We start from the raw sequence: 23,088 nt of genomic DNA on the forward strand, positions 1-23,088 counted from the left end.
AAGGGTAAGGTTATGTATAAACAGCAACTTCTGGTATTCCATGGAAGGTCACAAGAGACTAGCCTCAATTCCTGCTTTTAGGATATTGTGTGAAGACAGCACCATATTTTGCTACCACAGCAGAACTTTAATTTTCTGTAATGACTCACCAGTCTCCATGCCCTTGTGAAAAAGCCCTGCAAACTTGCCTTCGTATGGACAGCTGGTTATCGATTGATGCCTGTCATTTGCTGTTTATGACTAGGACCTGTAGCAGCATTCATCATTAGCCCTACTCCGTATGAGTCTGCAGTCACTTCTGACTTTATGATACAGAGCAGTGCTTAGGATTCTTGTGTCTTAACAATCCTTTCTCTGTATTACGAAATTATGTGTAGTCACCAAAAAAAAAAAATCCCATTTCAGAGTTTGGCAGTTTGTGCAGTGGTTAAGGCTATGCAGTATTAATCAGCTGCTTCCTATAGTCCAGGGTTTGCTTCCCTCAGCTTGCATTTACCTATTGCTTCAGTCTGATCAAGCCTATTAACCAGGAACTCCCCTGGGCAATTGGGCAGCTGGGCTAGGCTTTTTAATTGTCTGCAGGACCTCATGCCTAAAAATTGTCAGTGAAGTCAAGACCACATTTTCTTTTCTATGTCCATCTCTTTGGACATTGTCAGTTCTTCTAGATTTGATTGAAACTTCAATGTGTACAAACAGTAGATAAAATAGTCATTTACATATTAGTTTTAGTCATGAAAGTCAATAAACTGATTCAGTTTAATGTTACAGTTTCTTTTAAAAACATTTTATTAGAACATGTGCCTTGAATACACAACAATAGTGGTGCTAATTTTCAATTATTCCATATCCAACCTCCCCAAAAAATGACCAACAACAGTTGCCAGTATGACTACTTATAAAGATCAAATCACAGGATAACCAAAGTAACCCTTTTGTAATAACCTTCTGCAGAATATCCTGAAACTGACACTTTATACCTCACTGCTTCTCCCACTGCTGCTAGTTGGCATGCATCCTATAGCCTACTCACCCAAATCTACTAGGTAGCATAACCCAGAGCCACCTTGGCTTACTCAGCAACCAAGTCTGTACCTGTACATTTTCCACCAGTAGACAAATCCTGCTAGCCTGATGGCATAGGAAAGCAAGGGGGATAAAAAGTAGGGGGTTGAAGCTGCAAGGTGACTACTTTGCTGGTGGAAGAGGTGAAAGAGAAACTTGCTTCAGGAAAAAGAGAAGCAGGGAGGGAGGGAGGGAGAATCCTTGATATAGCTGACCAACAGTGCGACAGCTACATGTTTTCCAGCCCACATGTATCCCCCAGCAAAACCACACCTACTAAATGACAGCAATAGAGAAATCAAGTGGGATAACTTCTTTAGTAGGGCAAACGTCAACTATTGATGCCTTTAATGCCATTTTTCATGGGTATTTCATCAGGATAATAATTGTTTTTACAACAATCAGGAAAAACATAACTGTCAATTTTAAAGGACTAATTAAAACAATCATCTGCACAATATCAACAACAAAATGAGTAGATAAGGCTAACAGCTAGTTTGTTTGTGTCTTTCGGCTTTTCCAGGTTAGGGGTCACCACAGCGGAACTCCAGTCCACTAATGATTGGCAGTTGATTTTTACATACTGGCTTGCCAGGCCTGATGCACAACCTTCAACGAGGTACGCCCATTCACGCATGTCTCCACACAGAAGACGCTCTAGCTGAGAATCGAACCGGACAGTATCTTACTGTGAGACGACAATGCTACCGCAGCCCCACCACCGCAGTCTTAGGGCTAACAGCTAGTATCTACTGTAAAATTACTTAGCACAATAACAGCTTTGAAAATTAAACCTAACAAGACCAGAAAAATAAGAGTGATCATTTTAAATCATTTTACAGTGAATCTAAAATGTTCAAATTAAATAAAATGAAAATAAATATTTTTTGGAAGGGGGAAGCACCCCTGCACTCTTTAGATCATCTACTAATTGGATATACCACTTTGGGATCACAGAAGCAGGCTAAGGTCAAAATCACAGACCTCACTGTAATGTCATCTCACATGGAAACATGGAAAGTAGCCTGCAGGCTTAAAAACAAGTAAAAAAGAATATTTGCTCTTATGGATTGCATATATATATATATATATATATATATATATATATATATATATATATGAGTCTAGTTCACTTGATTGAAAGCTCACTAGACTGAAACTCAATTGAATGAGCACACGTCTGAAAGCTCACTTGACTGAAACTTATTTTGTTGAAAGGTATATGGCATTTTCCCCATTGTAGTGCAATCTTGAAGTTAGTATATATAGTAAGGGGGTTTGTGGGGGGCACAGCTCCCAGCATTGGTGGGTGTGGGGGTCGAAGTCCCCCACCAATTTTATACATTTTAAACCATACACATAGATACTTACAACTATAAGGAATAACTCTATTTAGAACATAATATATACCCAAACTAACCGACTGTGAAAGGCACCGTGCTAATTAGTGCACTCAGCAGCTTTGCAAAGGGTGAGGATGATCCTAAGATATTGCATCATGCATGTGTTCATAGCACTAAGCTGCTATCTACAGTGAACTGCCAAATATTAGTGCTATGCAAGCACTCAGCCTTTTATCCGGTTAATTGAAAAAAATGGACACTGCATGCTTCACCAGGAAATTTTTTTCTTTTGTGAGAGCAAGTGTTTTACCCTGAAAAATCATCTATTAAGAGATGGCTTTCATTTCTTTCTACTGCACACAATGCTCAGAGATGGGTGTGTAGAGAGGGCACTGGAATTTCAAATGGCATACATTTATATTTTTTCATAGTTTGTAAAATTATCAGTTGGAAAGCTGAAATCAACGGACTACCAGAATATATATATATATTTTTTCTGTGCTTTTGTTTAGAAGTGACCCAGAAGGATTCCAAGGCTAAGTGACTTACTCAAAGTGAAATAATTACAAAGAGTAAGCATAGGTAGTCAAATTCAGAATTAAAGGATGAAGGTTATAGTAGCTGCTCTTTCCTTTCTTTCATTATTTTGAGACACCAAGATTATTGGGATTGTTATCAATTTGCTGGACTCACATTTATTTGGTCCTTTCAATTTAGGTTATCATGAAGGAGGTTAAGGGGTGAATCTGATTTCTAAAATGCATCTGTTTCTTAATTTCTGTTTGATTGGGGTGTGCAGGGAGGACTGGGTGCATATGACTGCCAAGGAACAGATGCCTATAGGAAAATTTAGAGCTGTAAATATGATCCCCTAAATAGTACAAGAGATGCAAATGTGAGCGAACAAATATTAAGTTTCAGGTTGTAGTTTTTCACTGTATTCTCTCCAACCCGAGGTAAAGCAATTTCAGTGTTAGAGACCATGAGAATGTGTGCTGTGCTGAGTAGTACACAACAGCTTAAACAGTCGAATTTTTTTCCATATAACAGTGCCAGGACTTGCAGTAATAGATCTCATACTTCTAATGGAGAGCCCTAAGGAACTTGTTTGCATATTTTTAAGCCATTGGGTGACTCAGGAAGTGAGCTAGATCATAAAATTACCTGACAGCATGCATTCACTGTTTTCTGGATGTCCTAGCAGATGGAAAAGAACACTTATGAGAGAGTACAAGAAAGTATCTAGTCTTTCATTTATTTATATGCAGACTGTGCAGCTGTGGCTATAGCAGTGGCAAATAAAATTTGTCAGTGTGACTTGAAGTGTTACATAAAGATTTAATTAGTTTAGATTTGTATTAACTCAGGTGACAGTAGAATGGTTTAAAAGAAACTGCAGACTACACCTTTGGGATATACACACTGCATCTTAGGCACAAGGCTATTTTTTTACCATCACATATGCTTTCATTCCACCTTAGAATACTGATGTTCTTATTAATATTTTGTTATTCGTGGACACATACAATACAAGGTAGCCACTAGGATTCATAATTATGATGCCTCCACATATTAGAAAATGATCAGATAATGACTTATTTATAGAAGTGCAGGGAGCACAATCCACAAAATGCATCATGTGGACAACACTGTGACAGTTGGGGAGTGCTGTGTTAGATGTAAGCTATAGTAAGGAAGCAGAGTATCTACACCTCTCAATGACCCCTCAGTTTTAGAATGTCCCACAATTTGTTTTATATTTTTGCCATGTCCTTCATATCATTTTTAATTTTCTGGTAAATCACTGAGGATTTTGCTAGTTATTATAGTTTCATACTTCCTTTTTTTCCCACATGTTGATGTAGTTATGCTGGTCTGTTAATTTTTTAATTAGAGTAATATTCAAAAATCTGTCCCTGCTTTTGAGTCTTAGTCTCCTTCCCCATTATGTTTACCTTTGTCCAAATTCTTCAGTAAAGAAGTGGAAAGGTATGGTGGTATCCCATATATGTCAACAGTGCTGTGCACATTGGGGAAAATAACAATCTGATTACATGACAAGACAGAAGGAAGGAGGTGCAGTATGGCAATCTGTGTGTCCTGTATGTCCTGTATGTTAGCATATGATATACATTTCACTGCCTACCTTGACCTGGCCAAGGCATTTGACACAATACCCAACTCTGGCATTGTTTACAAACTCAGGAGGTTAGGTCCAAATGCTAATGTCACCAGGTGGATAGCCAGCTGGTTCACAGACAGGACCCAGGAAGTTAAAAATGTGGAGTCCACCTCTACAAAGAGGCCAGTCATAAGGGAAGACCCTCAGGGATCAGTCCTGGTACCGCTCCATTTTGGCATTTACTTCTCTGAATGAAATGCCAATGTCAGTGGCCTCTGGCTGATTAAATTTGCAGATGATTGAAAATTAGGATCTGTACTTGAATCCCACATTGACACAAATGTTCTCCAGGTTGGGCTGAAACAAACAAACAACTGGTGTCATAGACATGGACCAAAACTAAATGCCAAGAAATGCATAATAGTATCCTAGTATCCTTTGGGAAGTCATCCACCCCTAGTAACTATCATATTGACAACACACTCCTAAGAGTTGACCCAGTAGTCAGGGAATTGGGAACACACATAGATAGTAACCTAGCCTTTGACCCTTATGTGTCTACAGTAGTGACAAAATCATTCTATGCTGTGCAACTTATAAACAAAGGTATGACATCTAGGTCCAAGGAGATCATTGTTCCACTGTATTTGGCATTCTTCAGAGCTATCATTGACTACAGTAGCCTTTTGGTATGTACCTAGCCAGGCACATCCAACAACTGGAATGTCCACAGCATTCATTTCCTCATTAAAAGAATACAAACACCTAGAGTATGCAGTCCTGTAAATTCTACAGAAATGGGAAATCCCAGAATGAATCAGATAGATGTAAATTTAAATGACATTAATGACTAAAAGTGTTTCATTTACTAAAATATGCAAAAATGTTTCATTTTTGATGAAAATATCTCATGGGATGTGCAGCTCCCTTCCTACCTCACATGTGTCGGCTAACCATAACCTTGAGGCTGCCCCAAACTCAGTCCTGCAAATTACCTTAAGAAAAACCCTTTCTGTAACAGTTCTACTATATAGAAGAAACTCACCTGGAGGTACTTCTAGGGCTACTTTTTATATATGCTACTCAGATTCCCTGATCAGAAATGGGCAGATTTTCTTTTTTTCTTCTTTCTTTTTTTTTTTTTTTTGATCACAGAATTTTCATTATACTGAGTTTTTGGTGAGTGTTGTCTTCAACTGGCAGTGATCGATGAAGGTGATTTTGATCAAGCAGACACTTTCATCTGTATTTAGTTATGAGTGATGACAATGTTTCTTAGCTGAAACAGCAGCTCATTGGTTATTTTGATTGCATGATTGATCACATGATATTTTGAATTTATTTATGTGAATAGAATTGCTTATTTGGATTTTCTCATTGAGTAATCTGATTTAGAGGAAAACTGGAATTTGTGTAGTAGTTAAATAAATGGATATTTCCACTTTTGTGTTTGTGCTGTAATATTTTGTTCCTTCATTCTGTGCAATACTTTGATGTATTGTACTATTGTTTTACTGCTGGAAAACTATGCTTACTTTATTTCCACTGAAGGCTAGATCCTGACCTGTCCATTGCTACTTTGGATCTGAATACTTTAATTTTTAGACTTACTTCAGAAAAAGATACTATCAGTTGACTTTTGAATGAATCCACAATGGAGCATTGCACTATATGGATCTCAGCCAAGTATTCTGAACCTTTTAATGGTTGAAGTATTCATCAGCCATTTTTTGGCTTTAATGCAGCACACTCAAAATGTATATTCAACAATCTGGCCTTCTAAGAGTCTTAAGGTGAGACTAAATATGAAATCTAAAGGCTTTTGGGTATTTCTTCAGCTAGGTGCGAGCATGGAAAATGTTCTATTTATTTCCTCCATGTATTCTAGAGAGATTGTAGCTTTTTGACTCTTTATGCAAATGCTTATTTATTATTATGATGATATTTTATCAGAGTTACATGAGTGTGTCTATGAATGTTTGGCTAGAGCCCTAAGATTTGCTGACAACATGGATTTTTTTAAACTACTCAGTACCTGATAGAAATGGATTAAAGACTTAGATAATGATGCTGACATAAAAAACGTAAAGAGTTTATAACAAAAATGCTTTTATGAAAGACTGTAATCAGTGCAAGGTTACCTTTGTGTCTTGACATTATCTACATCTTGTAATAAAAGGCAGTCCTACAAAACAAAACTGCTTTCTTAGACAGAAGCCAAGTACTCTTGATTAAGAGTATACTACTGATCTCACATCAGCCACAAAAACTGAGTATCAGGCCTGTCCCCCGAATTCACGTTTTAACCATTTACAAGATGGTTCTGAGTTCCCTTTAAATGAAGGAATGGGGTTAGAAACAGCGTCCCAGAGAAAATCGTAAAGGAAATGTTTTGGTCATTACACTGGGCTCACAAATAAATGCTTTTATGTGGTGCCTGATGATTTATTGGTTGTTTCATCTCTTCTGGAATTTTAAATCAGGAAATCACAGTACTTAGCAAAAAGGTTAATTTTTATACTTAGTTATTTTGCACCTTTATTCACATAGTATTTTCTGAACTGAAAGATTTTTATAGAGGTTTGAGTTTCAGCCAGAGGCACATATTTTGAAGAGTGATGATCTTGTGCCATTTATGTTTAAGAAATCTACCTTTTCTCCCTCTTTCCATCCTTAGTTAAACAATTTAAAGATATGGTTTGTGGTAGATATAACTTGCAACTCTCAGGATATTTTCAGGTGGGGTAAATGTAACTGAGATGAGAAGCTATCTTGGGTTTGCTTAAGGCTGACTGATGATGTCATTATTACTTCTGCAGATAAGGTTGGAGCAGTGGTTATTTCTGAAAGGGAGGATTATGATGAGGAAACTGAAAGACAGTTGTGTGATTTACATTTTTATTATTTGTTGCATTTTGAGCCCACTTGGGACTTCAAAAGATAAATTGTTGTTTTTAAAACAAAACTTTACAATCAACTTTTAAAGGATGACCATTTAAACAAACGTTTTATTTGCTAACAAAAATCTATAAGCCTGCCAAACCCACCAGGAGACACCCATTGTCCCTGGGCAGGGTCCATTAACAGAAACTTTGTCTGGTTTTCTTGAAAAAATATTTGCCACCTTTGCTTCCCTTGATACAGGCACAAGTTAGACACACTACCCAGTTTCTAAAATTAATGGATGACATTTGCATTGATAATTCAGCTTATATATACATGCTTGACAACCAATCACATTGAACTTGTATTCCACATGACACTAGTACTCAACTGGTGCTTTATTTGTTGATTGAAGCTGATATTTATTGTAAACATTTTTTTCTGAATTTGCTTTGCATTTACCTGGTTTGGTAAAGAATGCTTTTTATTTCAGGACAAATACCTGCATCCAGTTGAGAGGTATGGCAATGCAGGGTGACATTTGCTCCCTTGTACAATGACATCATAATGGGTCATTCTGAGATAAACTAAATGTATAATAAAAATCGATCTTATAGCTACATGGAATTATGAAGACATTGCCTAGATGACTGTTTCCTTTTGTGGAGTGGGAATTTACCCTTCTTAAAATCTCTTCTGGCTTTCCTTAATTCTAATAATGTTGGTATTAGTTTTACCTATACATTTGATTTGTATGTCTGTGATTTTCTAGATGTTACTTATATAAACATAGCAAAAAAGGTACCCTGGCTTTCAGCACCCAAGAAAATTATTTTCCTGTTCCCATGTCAAGCAGGGCCACAAAAGTGATCCCTGGGGTGAATTTCCTATTTCCCATCCAATCAAGATTTTTCTTGAAGAGTGCTAATGAGGAGCTCTGTTTGACATAGATAGGTAGTCTGTTCCAGACTATGGGAAGCCTCTGGGACAGGAATCTATCCCTCCAGCATGTTCTGTTTATTGTGGTGACAAGGTTTAAGTCCCTAGAGCATGTAGCTCGGAGGGATTGGGATTTCTTTAAGTGGAGTATGTCCAACAGCTCTGGGTTTGACATAGCTTTGTATGTTAGTCAGAGATCGCCTCTGAGTAGGCGATATGTGACGGAGTAAAGCTGGAGTTTTTTGAGACGGTCTGCGTAGGGCATCTGTTTGAGGCCAGTAATTCTCTTTGTGAGGTATTTCTGAGGCCTTTCCAGTTGTTGTAGATGTATTGTAAGGTACATACCAAAAGGGGTGTTGTACTCTATAATGGGCCTAATGAGTGATGAGTAGAGGGGAACAATTACCTCTTTTTTTCTGGATGAGAAACCTTTTGTGATGAGCTGTGCCACATAGAAGGATTTCCTGACCACGGTGGAGATGTGATTATCAAAGGAGAGGCTACTGTCTACCTGTGTCCCAAGGTCTCTTATCACACTTGTTAAGTTACCTACCACCTATGTGGTAGTTCATTGGTACAGAGTTTTTACTAAAGGGGATGACAATGCACTTTTTGGCATTGAGCTTGAGGCCATGGCTTTGACACCAGGCATCTGTCAGAGTGATGCCCTTTTGTAGGATGTCCACATCATTAGAACTTTCAATTATGGCTCCTAGTTTGCAGTCATCTGCAAACTTAGTTAGCCAAAGACCTTCTGTGTTAGTCTGTACTTCAGAGAAGTAGATACCAAACAGGAGAGGACCCAGGACTGAACCCTGTGGTACTCCACTTGTCACTGGTCTGAAGTCTGATTTGGAGTCTGCTACTTTCACAGTGTGGGTTCTTTCAGTAAGCCAGTTGGCAACCCATCTTGTGACATTGGGATTTATACCTAGTTTAGTGAGTTTATTGATAATTCCAGAGTGGGGGATGGTGTCAAATGCGTTGGGGTGCTCTAGATAGGCTGTGCGAACCATCTTACCCTCATCTATGGCTTTAGTGACTGCTTCAAAGATGTCTATCAGGTTTAAGAGACATGATCTGCCTTTTACAAACCCAAACTGTGTGGGTTCCAGGGTTTGGAGATCTCCGTTGTCTTTGTTTATGATGATACATTCCATGGCCTTGCAGACCAGGCTCATCAGGCTAATGGGGTGGTAGTTCCTGGGATTTGTCGTGGCTCCCCCTTTGTGGAGTGGGATAACTGTCATGGTGCACCATTCAAAGGGCACAAAGCCTGAGGTGAGGCTATGACTGAACATGATACTTAGGTGGGGTGGCAGTTCATTCTGTAGTTTGTGTAGAAGGCAGCCTGGGATGTTGTTAGGCCCTATGGATGCTGTGTTCTTGGCTTTGGAGAGTGAGGTTTTTACCTGTGCAGCCGTGATTACAGGAACTTTGCATTCTTCCAGTATAGAGATGGGCTCTTTAGGGGCTGAGAAGTTAGCCTTGAACCTATCTGCCAGAATGATGGCAATATCAGTTGGTTCTGTATATTTAGTGTCATTGTGCTGTAACTCAGAGCAGATCTGAGTGTTGCCATTGAGATTCTTGGCATAGCTATAGAATGCTTTGTGGTTGTATTTAGAATCAGTAGCGATTTTGTTTTCGTATCTAGCTTTGGAGGATTTTATGAAGGATTTCAGCTTCTTACTGAGACTGACCAAGGAGTTCCTCCAGTCATTGGATTTTACTCTTTTTTGCAACAGTTTCTTTCTTCTGTTGTAGAGTTTATTTATGGCAGGGGACCACCAGACTGACTTTCTTTTTTTGGAGGATAGCATCTTGGTTCTGTTAGGGATAGCACGATCCATGCACTCGTGTAAGTGCTTATAAAGTGCATTTGTGTAGGATTCAGCAGTCGTACCTCTATTGTCCTTCTGCATGGGTGTCGTGAAGTTTGGCACTTCTGTCTTAAGAAGCGTGAAGTTGGCTTTGGAGACATTTTTACAGTTGTTTCCCTAATGGGGGGGGGTGGGGGCAGGATGTGGGTATCTAGTGTGATTAGCTTGTGGTCAGATCTGACCACCGAGGAATTGACCTCTGGTGTGGAACACCGGTCGCCCATGTTGGTGATGACCAGGTCTAGGATATTGCTGCCCCTGGTGGGGGTGTGGATAAGTTGATCCAAGGCGTTGGAATTTATGAATTCCAGAAAACGTTGAGCAAATGAGTTGGCACATGAGTAGTTTTCCCACTTAATAGTGAGGTAGTTGAAATCACCCATTATTAGGGTGTTGGCTTGTACCCTAATATTTTCCAGTGTATCAAGAAAAGAGGAGTGAGAATCTTGGGGCATGATGGGGGTCTGTAGCAAGCTGCAATCTGGATTGCAGTCTTGCCCATAGTTAGTTGAACTTGGATAATCTCAGATGCATTATGCTGATCAACTAGCTTGGAGGTGTGGATATCCTTAATAAATATGGACACGCCTCCACCTTTAGTGTTTCGGTCTGGGTTAGGTGGCTGAAACATTTAGTATGAATTATAGTCTGGTAATGCAGGGGTGCTCTCTGGAGCTTTGAACCAGGTCTCGGTCACTGCACAGATGTCGATGTTCTCCATTTTAAGGAGTGCCTCGAGTGAGTGCATTTTGAGGTTTAGACTTCTAGCACTGAGTAGCATTACCCTCAAATTTTGCTTGCTTGTACCTGTTACAGTGGTGAATTTGTCATTTGAACCTTGCCTAAAAAAGGCATTATAGGGGTGGCAAGAGCCTTTGCCAGTATCAGGAATCCCAAGGGCGACAGGTGCAGGCCATCTCTGGCAAAGCATCGTGGTCTGTCGATCATGTCATCCCAGGCAGATAGATACTGGTTTCCCTTAGAATGACACCAGAAGTTTAGACAATTGTTGAAGTCAATCATTTTGTCCTTGTACTATGGTATCCTTCTGGGTGATGGCAGGATGCTACTCAGGGCTAGGTTCATACCTGCCTGGGCTGCAAGATCAGAGAGCTCCTCCATGTCTCTTTTCATGTAGTCCAGGGAGGTACGTCTCAGGTCATTCACACCAACATGGACAATGACAGAGTCATATTTGTACTTGTTGTGGAGTGACCTGAGTGCATGCATTATGTGGCTGATCCTGGCACCTGACAGGCAGCTGACAGTGACTTTCTCCTTGTTTAGCCTGGTGAGTGGAACATCAGTGTGCCTGAGTGTAGAGTCACCTATGACTAGAGTATTGGGTACGTTATGCCTTATGGGCTGTAGTTGAGTGGCACACTGAGTATGTGGGCTATGTGTCATTTGGGTTGTGTTGGGGGGGTGGAGGTTGCTTGCATTTCTGCTTTGTAGGTCTCGATTGTTTGGGCAGATTTTTATTGAGAGCCTCCGTGAATGTAGGCATGTGTTTTGTGCTTCTATGTGTGTGTTTTGGTGGTATAGGTTTTGAGGGACTATGTGATGAGTGTGGTGTGATGCAAGTGTTTACCTTCTCCTCTCGACTGTCTAGTCCAGTCTTTGGTGAAGAGAGCTTTGCTTCCAGTTTGGTTATATAAGTACATCTCTCACAGGTTGTAGTGTTGGGTGGTAGGAAGAAAGGGTTGTCTGGGTACATGAGGCAATTGCTACATTGCCCCAATATGCCCAGATTCATCAGATAGACAGGAGAAAACACCGGGAGCTGACCTTTAGACATTCCTGGATAGGTGCATATTTATAAAGTACTAAAAAATATTTTCCTCTAGACAAGTGAGGAAACTTGAGTGCTGTAGTAATTTGTAGCTTATTCAGTGCTTACAACGAGTTCTGAACAAGTGCTTGGCTCAAAGAAACAGATTTGAGTGCTAAAACTAAAAAGCTGGCTAGTTGCAAGAAAAAATTTGAAGAGCAGACTTTATGGCACCAGAAATAGTTTAACCCTAGTTAAGCGAGGGGGGGGGGGGGCACAGGAGCTTACAAACGGTCCTGGATACAGCAAATCTGTATCTGGACTAGACTTGTTACAGGAAAGGGGGGAAAGAAGCTTAGAATTTATTTTAATGGCTCTGTTTCCACTACCATATAAAGGAAGCCTTTTTATTGTGATGTCCTACTCCATGCTAATAGTTGTCATCCAGCTCATTTGTCTGAAGAAGTTAGGAGTAGTGTTTCCTAACGAAAAGTGCTTTACACTTTGTGACTTGGATTTTGTGCAGCCAGATTGTTTTTAACTTTTTATTGCTTGGCATTTACCGGAGTGTGCACCGGACTATTGATTGCTGTAAGCTTGTTTTACTCAGCTATTAAACCTTGTTGGACTTTGCAGTGTACGCTCGTCTTGTCTTGTGTCTATCAGTTTTTGGACAATTTTAGTAAACATGCACGGATAATTCTATTTTCCAAAAAGATCCTGATGAGATGAAGAGGAGATTTTAATTTAGGAGATAGCATAGTGAAATATTGTGTGGGACATTGATAGGGCTAAAGGTATGATATGAAAACTGGCTCGAGTGCCATGATTCTTCTTTACCAGAACCTAGTAGTAATTTTATTAGACTTGTTACCACCTGGCAGGAATACTTACAAGATCAGACATACTTTAGATAAACACTGGCGACTTCTTTCTCCTCCAGAAACCTGGCACCATTTCTTCAAAATACATGATGACATATAGAAAGTATACATATTTACAGAAATGTTTTTCTAGTTTCAAAATACAGTGTTGTATACATTTGAAAAAAAAAAACATTATGGAATATATGACATGTGAAAGTAATTTCCCATGCAGTAACAGCACACATTGTTGTAGAATGTGTAAAATCAAGTGACTCCTGGACTCACAATATATAGGGATAAAGCCCTTGCTGCACCCTAGATGACCAAAGTATGAAAATGTACAGGTACTATAGATACCGGGTAGGGGGGTAGAAGGGATTGAGCAGGCAATGTTTAACTCATCTATCCTGGTGAGGAAGACAACTTGGCAAAATCTGTGGAAATTCAGGTATATCACCAGTAGAAATAGGAAACTACTGTCTCCACATACCTTGACATGCTGTAATGGCAATGCCTTCAGAAATGCTGGCATATCCCTGTCTGCAAGTAGAATTTAACATGTTGGCAATACAATTCCTGTTCTGCCTGGTCAGGAGGATGCATATGTGCAAAAGCAAACATGATCTTTCCAAATGCAGCAATAGTGGTGCTTGCACCATGAGTAGAGATTGGAGACTTGACAAGATCTATAGACTTGCCTGATCCCTAACACCAAACTCTTGCCTCCACAGTGGAATGAATGGGCTTGGGGCTTTCAACCCACTGAGGAAACAAAGGGATTGATTATCTTAAGGAAGTGGAGTCAAAAAATATTGTTGGATATGTATGCTGAAACCCACATAAACCCTCTCTCACACATCTCACACACACACACACACACACACACACACACACACACACACACACACACACACACACACACACACACATACATATATGCGCACACACACATACACACACACACACACACACGCACAAACACACACACACACACAAACTCAAACACACACAAATGCATTTACACACATACACACACACGCACACACATACACACACACACACACACACATACACACACATATACACACACAAACACAAATACATAAATGCATTCTAACACACATACACACAAATATATTCTCAGACACACACAGACATACACACACATGCACACAGACTCACACACACACACACACACACACACACACACACACACACACACACACACACACACTCAGACACACACAAATACATTTACACACATAAACACACACAAACAAACACACACACACACAAACACAAATACATAAATGCATTCTAACACATATACACAAATATATTCTCAGACACACACAAACATACACACAGATGCACACACAAGTACACAAACCTGATTACCAGTTACAGATGCTTTACTGACTGCAGAGACATCAGAAAACTGACTGCGATCATTTTAATAAATAACTACACAAATAAATGATCATAAGTAGATTACATGATAGTATATTGTCTGACATTTCAGTTCTAGTGCTATGAATATGTCAGTTCCAGAGGGAACAGCTGCAAATACAATGATCCCCAAAGAGCTTATTTTCTAAAAAAAAATATTGCAAGGATGCAAAAACAGTAAAAAATGCCATTAATTTATTTATTATGTGTTTATGAATGGAGGAATCAGTGATTCTTTTTCAAGATGACATAAAGCTATTGCACACAACCTACTTTTACTGACTATATGTTTTTTCTAACTCAGCTGCCAATTGTGTCAGTTGTTGAATCAAGCTAGAATAGCTTCATTCATAGAAAAGCCAGTAAATGTCAAAAACAAAAGAACAGTTCATCCATTGTTTCAGTTTATGGTTTATGAATGAAAGATGAATGATTTCTGTCAAAAATAACATTTTTTGCCTCTGACCTTAGCAAACTATCTACATATGTTTTTGTACAATAAAACAGGGAATTATTTTCTACAGTAAAAGTTCATTGCAGAAATGATAAGCCATTCCTGTGTCTGTATTTGTGACAATCAAAAGCAAAGAAGACCACAGTAAAATGAAAGGAGTAAATCTGAATTTCCTTTTTTTCCCATGGAAATAAAACAGTATTGAGACAGAGTAAGCTGACATCACTGTCAAGGCTAATAGTGGCATTAAAATATGGATTGTAATCCACACTGTGGGACATACTTTGGTGTATCAATCTCAGGTAGGAAGGTCAGAAAAGAGGAAGTGTTCTTTATTTATACAGCTTTCATCAGTAAATCACTTACACAGTGAAGTAATATTTCAAATTATGAAGCTTACTTTTCAATTTAAAATTATGCTTCTGTTTTATATAATTTAAAAATATGGTAATTTTTTAATATATATATTTTATCATAACAGCTTCTTATATACCATGCCTTTTAAGTATTTACTACGGATATCGCTGTGATTCCATTCCAACTTTTACTGAACAAAAAAATATGTATGCTCAGTATTATATATTGCTTGATTAATAATAACATACATCAGTATTTGCCACTGCTAGAAAAATATGGAAACATTGCAGGGGGACTGTGCATTCCATTTGAGCGTGTGTTGTAATCACGCTTTTATTTACGGCAAATATGGACACGTGTCATTGACTGTGGCAAAGCTGAAGGGTTAGCAGAATAAGTAATGTAAATGATTGCAATCCAGCTTATGTTATGTTTGTGGGTTTGAATCTCCAGTAGACATTTAAGTCTTGCAATGCACAGCTATGTGTTTGCTATTAACATAGGCTTGTTTATTAACTTGCAATTTACGAAGGTTAATTTTCTGTGTTGGATTATTTTATCCCCCTATTGTGTAGATATCAATGTTTTTGTCCATGCTTGTACCTTATTTACATGGGGATTGTTTGTTGTTGATTGAGACCAACAATTGACACATTACACAGAACAGCATTTGTCATTTATTTGCATTACATGCCAGAAATACACATATTCACACACATCCATTTCTTTCATTGTTTATGTATCTGTATGTATACGCATACACATATGTATAGAGACAGATGTAGAGATATCATTAGCTTAACATACATATACAATTCTATATGAATTATATAAATAGCTATGTCATTACAAACATATGCACAGACTAACGTACACTTATGTATGTTTATATTTGATGTACATCATCTCTTGTGCATGCATCAAGACATCCTTATTTGTAAACAGTCTACATCTAGCCTAGCATTAATATTTTGTGTGTGTGTGTGTGTGTGTGTGTGTGTGTGTGTGTGTGTGTGTGTGTGTGTGTGTTTGTGTGTGCGTGTGTGGGGGGGTGCATACAATTATCAACTTATGCAACATTTGACCTTTATGTGTTGCATGCTATATGACAGTATAAAGCATTGCATTTATTACTGAGGAACATATGCTAAAACTGGAAAACCCATTCTCCAAATCTTAATGTGTACAATGCTGATAACATAATTCTTCAGATGTTACATTGAGCCTGTCTGATATTTTATTAAAAAGCCAAATCTTATATCATTACAGACTTGTAGATAAAGACACATGGCATGCCATGTTTCAACTGCATTGTCATAGATCACAGGTGTTTGGAATCCATTAACTTAGCTGCACACTGCAAAGAGTGGGTAGCTACACAGATAGGGTTCTGGACTTTGATATGAACACAGGTGAATGATGTAGGCTTGAATCTAGCTTTCATTACTTGTGAATCAGTTCTCCTAGTGTGCATGATACAATTGCACTCTGAAATAAAAAAATATTTCAGCTGTTACCTAGGCTTGTATAACATTGCTTGATAATGAGGTTACTACATTCTGAACTGACATAACATTAAATGCTGTCTAACCTCATAACACAGAATAACTGTTGGAATTTAAGATTTCTTCTCCTATTATTCATGCAGACGCTGAAGAACATGCCCATAATCATGCTGTGTGCATGGAGCATATGCACAGACTGGAGAATAAGGGGGGGGGGGCGTGTTATTATCTTCAGCCTAATTTCTCTCCTGTAAGGCCATTAGCATTTGTCCATCTTCTGTATGAGAATTTTATTTGGATAGCATCCATGCATGCCAATTAGATGCCAAGAATCCCTTAATACATCCACAAGGCGTATCATCTAAATGTTAATATATTGTGTATACCTTTTGCTAAGCAAATATTTTAGTGTAAACTGCATGTGTAAAGGTTAGTCCAATGTCGTTGGCTTATTTTGAGGTTAGAGGATGTTTGTTGACACAACCAAAATGATATGACAGCTGTCTTCTATTTGTACAGAATTTTCAACATGAATGCTTTATGTATGTTATGTGTATTTACTGTGTTTTCTGCTGATAGCATACAACACAGTTTTATTGTTTCCACTGTGTTAACAGCATGGAGTGAACACCTTGCATTTGTGTCATTGGAAGTCATGGAGTGCATACCTTACCTATTCATGTATAGAATAAGTGGCTGCTGTCTCACATTATCAGTGATGCTGGCAGAACTGTATTGGTTGAGTTTCACTTTTTTCAAATCAATGTTTAGCTTCTTATATACTAAGAATGTTTGCTAGAACACTGTCTTATATAAATTACTATTCTGTGTTAATAGGCAAACTTCATTGTGCTTTATTTGTGAGACTGTAGTTCTCTATGCTCTGTATTTGAGTATTTAGGTATATTTTATTGTGGTATTGCAGTGCTGTCAGTGAATGGCATGCCGGCACAGACAAGCTAAACTAGGAGAAACATGAGCATCTCTTTTTTTAAAAATTGCTAATGCATATCAGCATGATATTCTTTGGTTCATTGAAGTATAAATGAATTGACCACTGGATGTTCATACATCTGTTATATACATACATACAGCATGGCCTAGACAAGAACATGCTGCCGCCCGACATGGCACAGTTTACAGTTGTGAGTTGTACCTTTAATTCCACTTTGGATGAGAGTATGGCACGATGTCATATGTTTCCAATGATGTACTATACAAATCAATTGTATAAGATTTTCAACTATAGACTTGCATAAGCATATACGGTGATTTTCATAATGTCACATTTCTGAAGCTTGTTATCAGTATATTTATTAGATATTTCACATATTACAGTTTTATCATTGAGTATTACCAGTGCTTTTTTTGGAAACAAAAAGGTGGCAGTACGTATATGTTGCATTTGGGTCAATCACCCACTCAGCACCCCCCCCACCACACGCAGTCATTCCAGTGTCCCATTAATTGGTTATTTCTCCCCAGTTGCAATAAACACTGTTCAAAACTCTCAATGTGCATACTGTTTTCCCCTTTACTTCTACAATGATTACAGATACTTGGATTTATTTTAAAAACTTTTATTTCAAATTTTATAGTACAAACACTGATAGACATTTGCTAAACAAAGTAATGCAGTCTCACAGTGAAAACTGACTTAGCATTAAAACTTCGCTACCTTTGAAACTCACATTCACTGAAACAGGATTGCAACCCACATTCAAAGAAAATGCATCTAGCCTGTGGCAAATTAAGTTTACCTTTGGACTGTTTTTAAATCATAGGCCTCTTGCACATATTTTAGGACCATGTAAAAGTTCTTTGATTTTCCTTCCTAACTATATTAAATTATAATATATAATAATTAAATTATATTCCTTGTATAATGCAGCACCACTTGTTAGATCATGTTTTAAATTTATAGTGTTGAATATTTTTTCCAGTAAGCAATAAAACAAACCATATGAACAAACAATGACAAAACTGCCCAATTCAGAATATTTCAATCATAAAAGGCCACTCAAACTTCTGTCATTACAATCCACCAGTATCAATCAATATGCGCAAGCTCTGCAGAAGTAAAAGTCATCTGAATAATTCCAAATTAAATAGATATATAATTGTAACTTTGGAATTGGATTTCAGAATGAATTTTACCCACATGTTATTTATGTATACAATATACTACAATTCCCATCTAACCAGTGTTAGTGACATCACCCTGCAATGTGCACTGCCTTGTCTGTGACTGGCTGTCTTTTTGTATTTAAGAGCATCATTAATGGCAGACACAATCACTCTGATGAAGTCTATGTATATTTGAATACAGACAAAAGTGCTCAGTTTTTATTTCATTTAGTCTATTAAACGGTTGGTTGCAGTGTTGGTTCGGTCCTTTTTTGTTTTGTATTTTATGTGCTGCTTACTTTTGTGTCTGTGTTTTGGTTAAGAGTTCCAGCTTTGTTCAAGTACACTTTTCATGATGGCTTGCAACATGTGCTAGTGCAGCATGTTACTTCACTCAGAGTTTTTTGGGTGGCCTTTATGCAAATTAATACATTTCAACTAGATCTTCTGATGCAGATAAGCACACCTGAAATGGATTGTTGAGCGAAATAGTGGGTTAGTGCAGAACAGTTAATGTTAATGTTAATGAGGAGGTGTCTCCTGCAGTCTAACTTAGAAATCTAAGTCAGTGCAGTTGTAGTTTTTTTCCTTACTAGCGATATCTGTGCATTTTCTTTCTTTTAATAAAAACTACAATGCTGAATGTTTATTTTCAAATCATAGAGACAAAAAATTCTAACTACTTCCTAGGCAACCAGGGTTCAGTTAGCAGCTCTATCAACTGAGGAGGTAGAAGGGAGGATGGGAAGGTCAATCAAATAGGTATTCCTTGTAGGGAGGCATGCTATATAGAGCAGAATAGATACTGGATGTAACCAATGAACACAGAAGAGGAATGGATATCATGTGATTGATCATAAATGAAAGAAATCCCAGAATGGAAATCATCAATGACATGACCTCCCTTATGTTCCATGACGATCCCAATCTTTAAAACTAAGATAACCCAGGGGCAGTAAGACAGGCTGCTAGACCTGCTGATGAACTGAGACATTTGTAAAGCAGGAAAGCAAAAAAAAAATAGTATAATGCTTTCCTGTCACCATAATGTGCAAAGCAAATGTCATTGCTTCATTCAGAAGAAAATATTTCTATTTTTCATGCACATCAGTATATATTATGAAAAACAATGCTACTTTCACTGTGTATTGCACAAACAGAAGAAAGGAAATAACATTACATGAGATATATTAATGCAGTATCTTTACTACAATTTTACGTTGCAAACAAACTTTGCAAAAGTTGTTTTTAAATTGACATGAAACTGGAAAGTTCTGCTTTCCTCAGTCATTTTAAAATGCAATATCTCTTTTCTCCGTCATAGTAATATACTAAGCAGAATGTCATAACTCCAAAAATAGGAAGAGTCCAGATTTTTGGAATTGTTGATATATGGAAGGAGCATAGCTATATCATCAGAAGTAAAAAATAATATTTTGAAGAAAGAAAAATTAGCTAAAGGTCAAAGCTTGCAAAACAATTTTCACTGTAAGGATGTACATACAAAAGTGTATTAACAGCAAGGGAATAACCACTAGGATGAAATTAAGAGATGTGGTAAGGGCAATAAAGGAAGGAGCAAAAAGCAGAGTGGGAGGAAAGAGTCATGAAAAGAGAGTGATAAGAACAAGAACGGTTAAATGGATCAGAAAAGTGAATAGTGTAGGAAGCGAGGAGGAAATGGTTAACAAATCCTGCAGCTGTTGCTCTAAGAACAGATGGCACAGAAGGTAGAAAACTAAAAAAATAAACTCTTCTACTTAGTTCCTTTGTGCTTTTTAACATTTTATATTTGTCATCATTCTTTCACCCATAAGGGCAAGAATCCCATTTATTTAACAATTCTAAACATCCTTAGTAGAGTATGGGAGGAGTTGAAAAGTTTGTTTCATAGTTTGCTTTGCAGCTCATTAGTCAATTGATAAAAAATGTTTGGATGCTGAAGACTGCTGACTGCAGATTTGCACACTTATGAGCACACTGTTCTGTTGTGTAATCAGACACTAGCTGGTCACAGAGCTTGATTACTGACATTTAACAAGTGTCATCTATAAAGAATACTAAGGCATCGCCAGGACATTTTTCTCTTGCAGCTACCTAGGCTAATCTGAGCAGTAAACTATGCACATTATCTTTATCAGAATGAGCAAAAATAAATAAATAAATAATCTACTTATTGGTTAAAAAGACAGCTTAGGAAAACAAACAATCCCATGAGCATGTTTGTTTTGTCTATAACTAGACTTTGAAGAATGCATCCCATATTCACAGAAGTGCTTCAACATAGCTTTAGATTTAAGATGCACACTTTTGCTCAGAAATACAGTCTCACAGACTTCACTGATTTAATTATACAGCAAATTAATTTCATTCTTCAATGGCAGTGGTCTAAGTTCAAGAATATTCCCTAGATATTCAAACTAAACCCAGTTCTAGGGTACTGAGGAATAAAGTTCCTATTGTGATCCAGCAACACTTGAGTCAATTAAAGAATCTGGTGACTATCTGAGTCTACATGGGGTAAGGAGAACTGAGTGGGTACTGGCTAGCTTTTCAAACTCAGGGAGAGAGGCATGTAAATTTCATAATGGTCCATCTACTGGTGAAACCCAAGCCTTGTCTTGGCTGATCCAAAATACAAGAAGAGTATGGAGCTCATAAGTTCACTTCTCAGTGGGCAGTAGGAAGTAACCAGTGCAGTTACTGTGTACAGTGCATACCAATGGGGACAGAAGACTATGGAACTAAAACATAAGGAAACATCCTGGGCCTACTAGATTGATTAAATGTGAAGGCACCTAAATTTAATTTATACTTTATCTGTTGAATACCAGCAGATTATTATGTGCTAGTATTTGGAAAACACATACCCCAAATCCCCATGTGCAGATTTAATCCAATACCATCTTTACTTATATATACTAACTCTGATTTTGCACAACTTTGATGAATGAGGCAGCACATTATTAAAAAATCTTTTGGGATTTGAGCAGAAGAGATACAGGATGATCAAAATGTAGATGATTTAATTACAAGTAAAATTCATTCATGCTTTTTCTGTCAGTGGTTGACATATAGTTTGTTTAGTGCTAACTCTACAGACCTGCACCCCTGATGTTTCCTTTCTATGTCCATCTTTAAGAAAAAATCTAAGACTTTGCATGGGTATATCAAGATTTACCAATGGTTAGTGTGATTTTATTAAACAAAACTAACAGTGGGTAATCCTAACATGCCCACAAACAGGAATGGATTACTGTTTTTATTCAATGACATTATTTAAGAAAGAAATTGCTTACCTTTCTTAAATAATGTCTTTGTATAATGGCACTTCAGTCTTCCTCCCTGTTGTCTTCTGTGGGCTGATGTGATGACAGTGGGGAAAAGGGCATATACCTTTTACTTGCCTTACAGTACTCTACACAGTACCATATATACTAAGTTCAGTTCAGTGAAATGAGATTCAGTGAAATGAGTTTTCAGTAATTTGTGTTTTCAGCGATGTGGTCTGGGTGAAATGAAATTCAGTGAAATGAGATTCGAAGATTCGATGAAACAAAGTTAGACCCACGTTTTATACACGTAAAAATTTATAAGTGACTTGCTTATTTGAATCATGTGACTGGAAGGGTCTTGACATTCATAAGTAAAGCTTCAATGGTACAGCATCTATTCAGCCTCTCTGTATCACGAATGATAAAGGCCTCATAATTCTGTTGGAGAGTTAATTAATAAATGCTCTATTCCTGGAATGTCAAAACTTGAATCTGCAAGCCAAAACATGGTGTCAGTATTCAATTCAATTCAAGATGACGCTTTTGTGCACAAGATCTCATTGCATACATTTTGTTCTTTATTTCTTTGAAATGCAGTCTGCTATTTTTATTTTTAGCAAACTTGGAACCCTTGTTTGCAAACAACAGAAAACAAAATATTAACAATGGGTTATATGTGCATAACACAAACCAGTTCTTGTGTAAATTTATTTTTGATTTTTGGCTTTATGTGGTGTTAGTACAAACTGTAATGACTCTTAATAATTCTTAACACCTCAGAATAACTTGTCAGAAAACTGGACTTCCTAGATCTAGAAATCTGAGCTATATCTCCCTGTGAGTGTTCATAGTGAAACAACAAAACCAGCAAATGTCCAATGAAAATACTTCTTTGCAGTGGACATAAGGAAGGCTTTAAGGTATTCTATAGTTTTCCAGTGAATCAGGAACATCTTGGCACTGAAAGATACATTTTAGGCATACTAAAAGGCATACTGGGAGCCACAGGAGAATTTACCTAATGTAAGGTATTTTTTTGCTTGAAATCA

The sequence above is a fragment of the Protopterus annectens genome, chromosome 3.part0 (assembly GCF_019279795.1).
Source record: "Protopterus annectens isolate FY-2018-M chromosome 3.part0, PAN1.0, whole genome shotgun sequence".
NCBI lineage: Eukaryota > Metazoa > Chordata > Ceratodontiformes > Protopteridae > Protopterus > Protopterus annectens.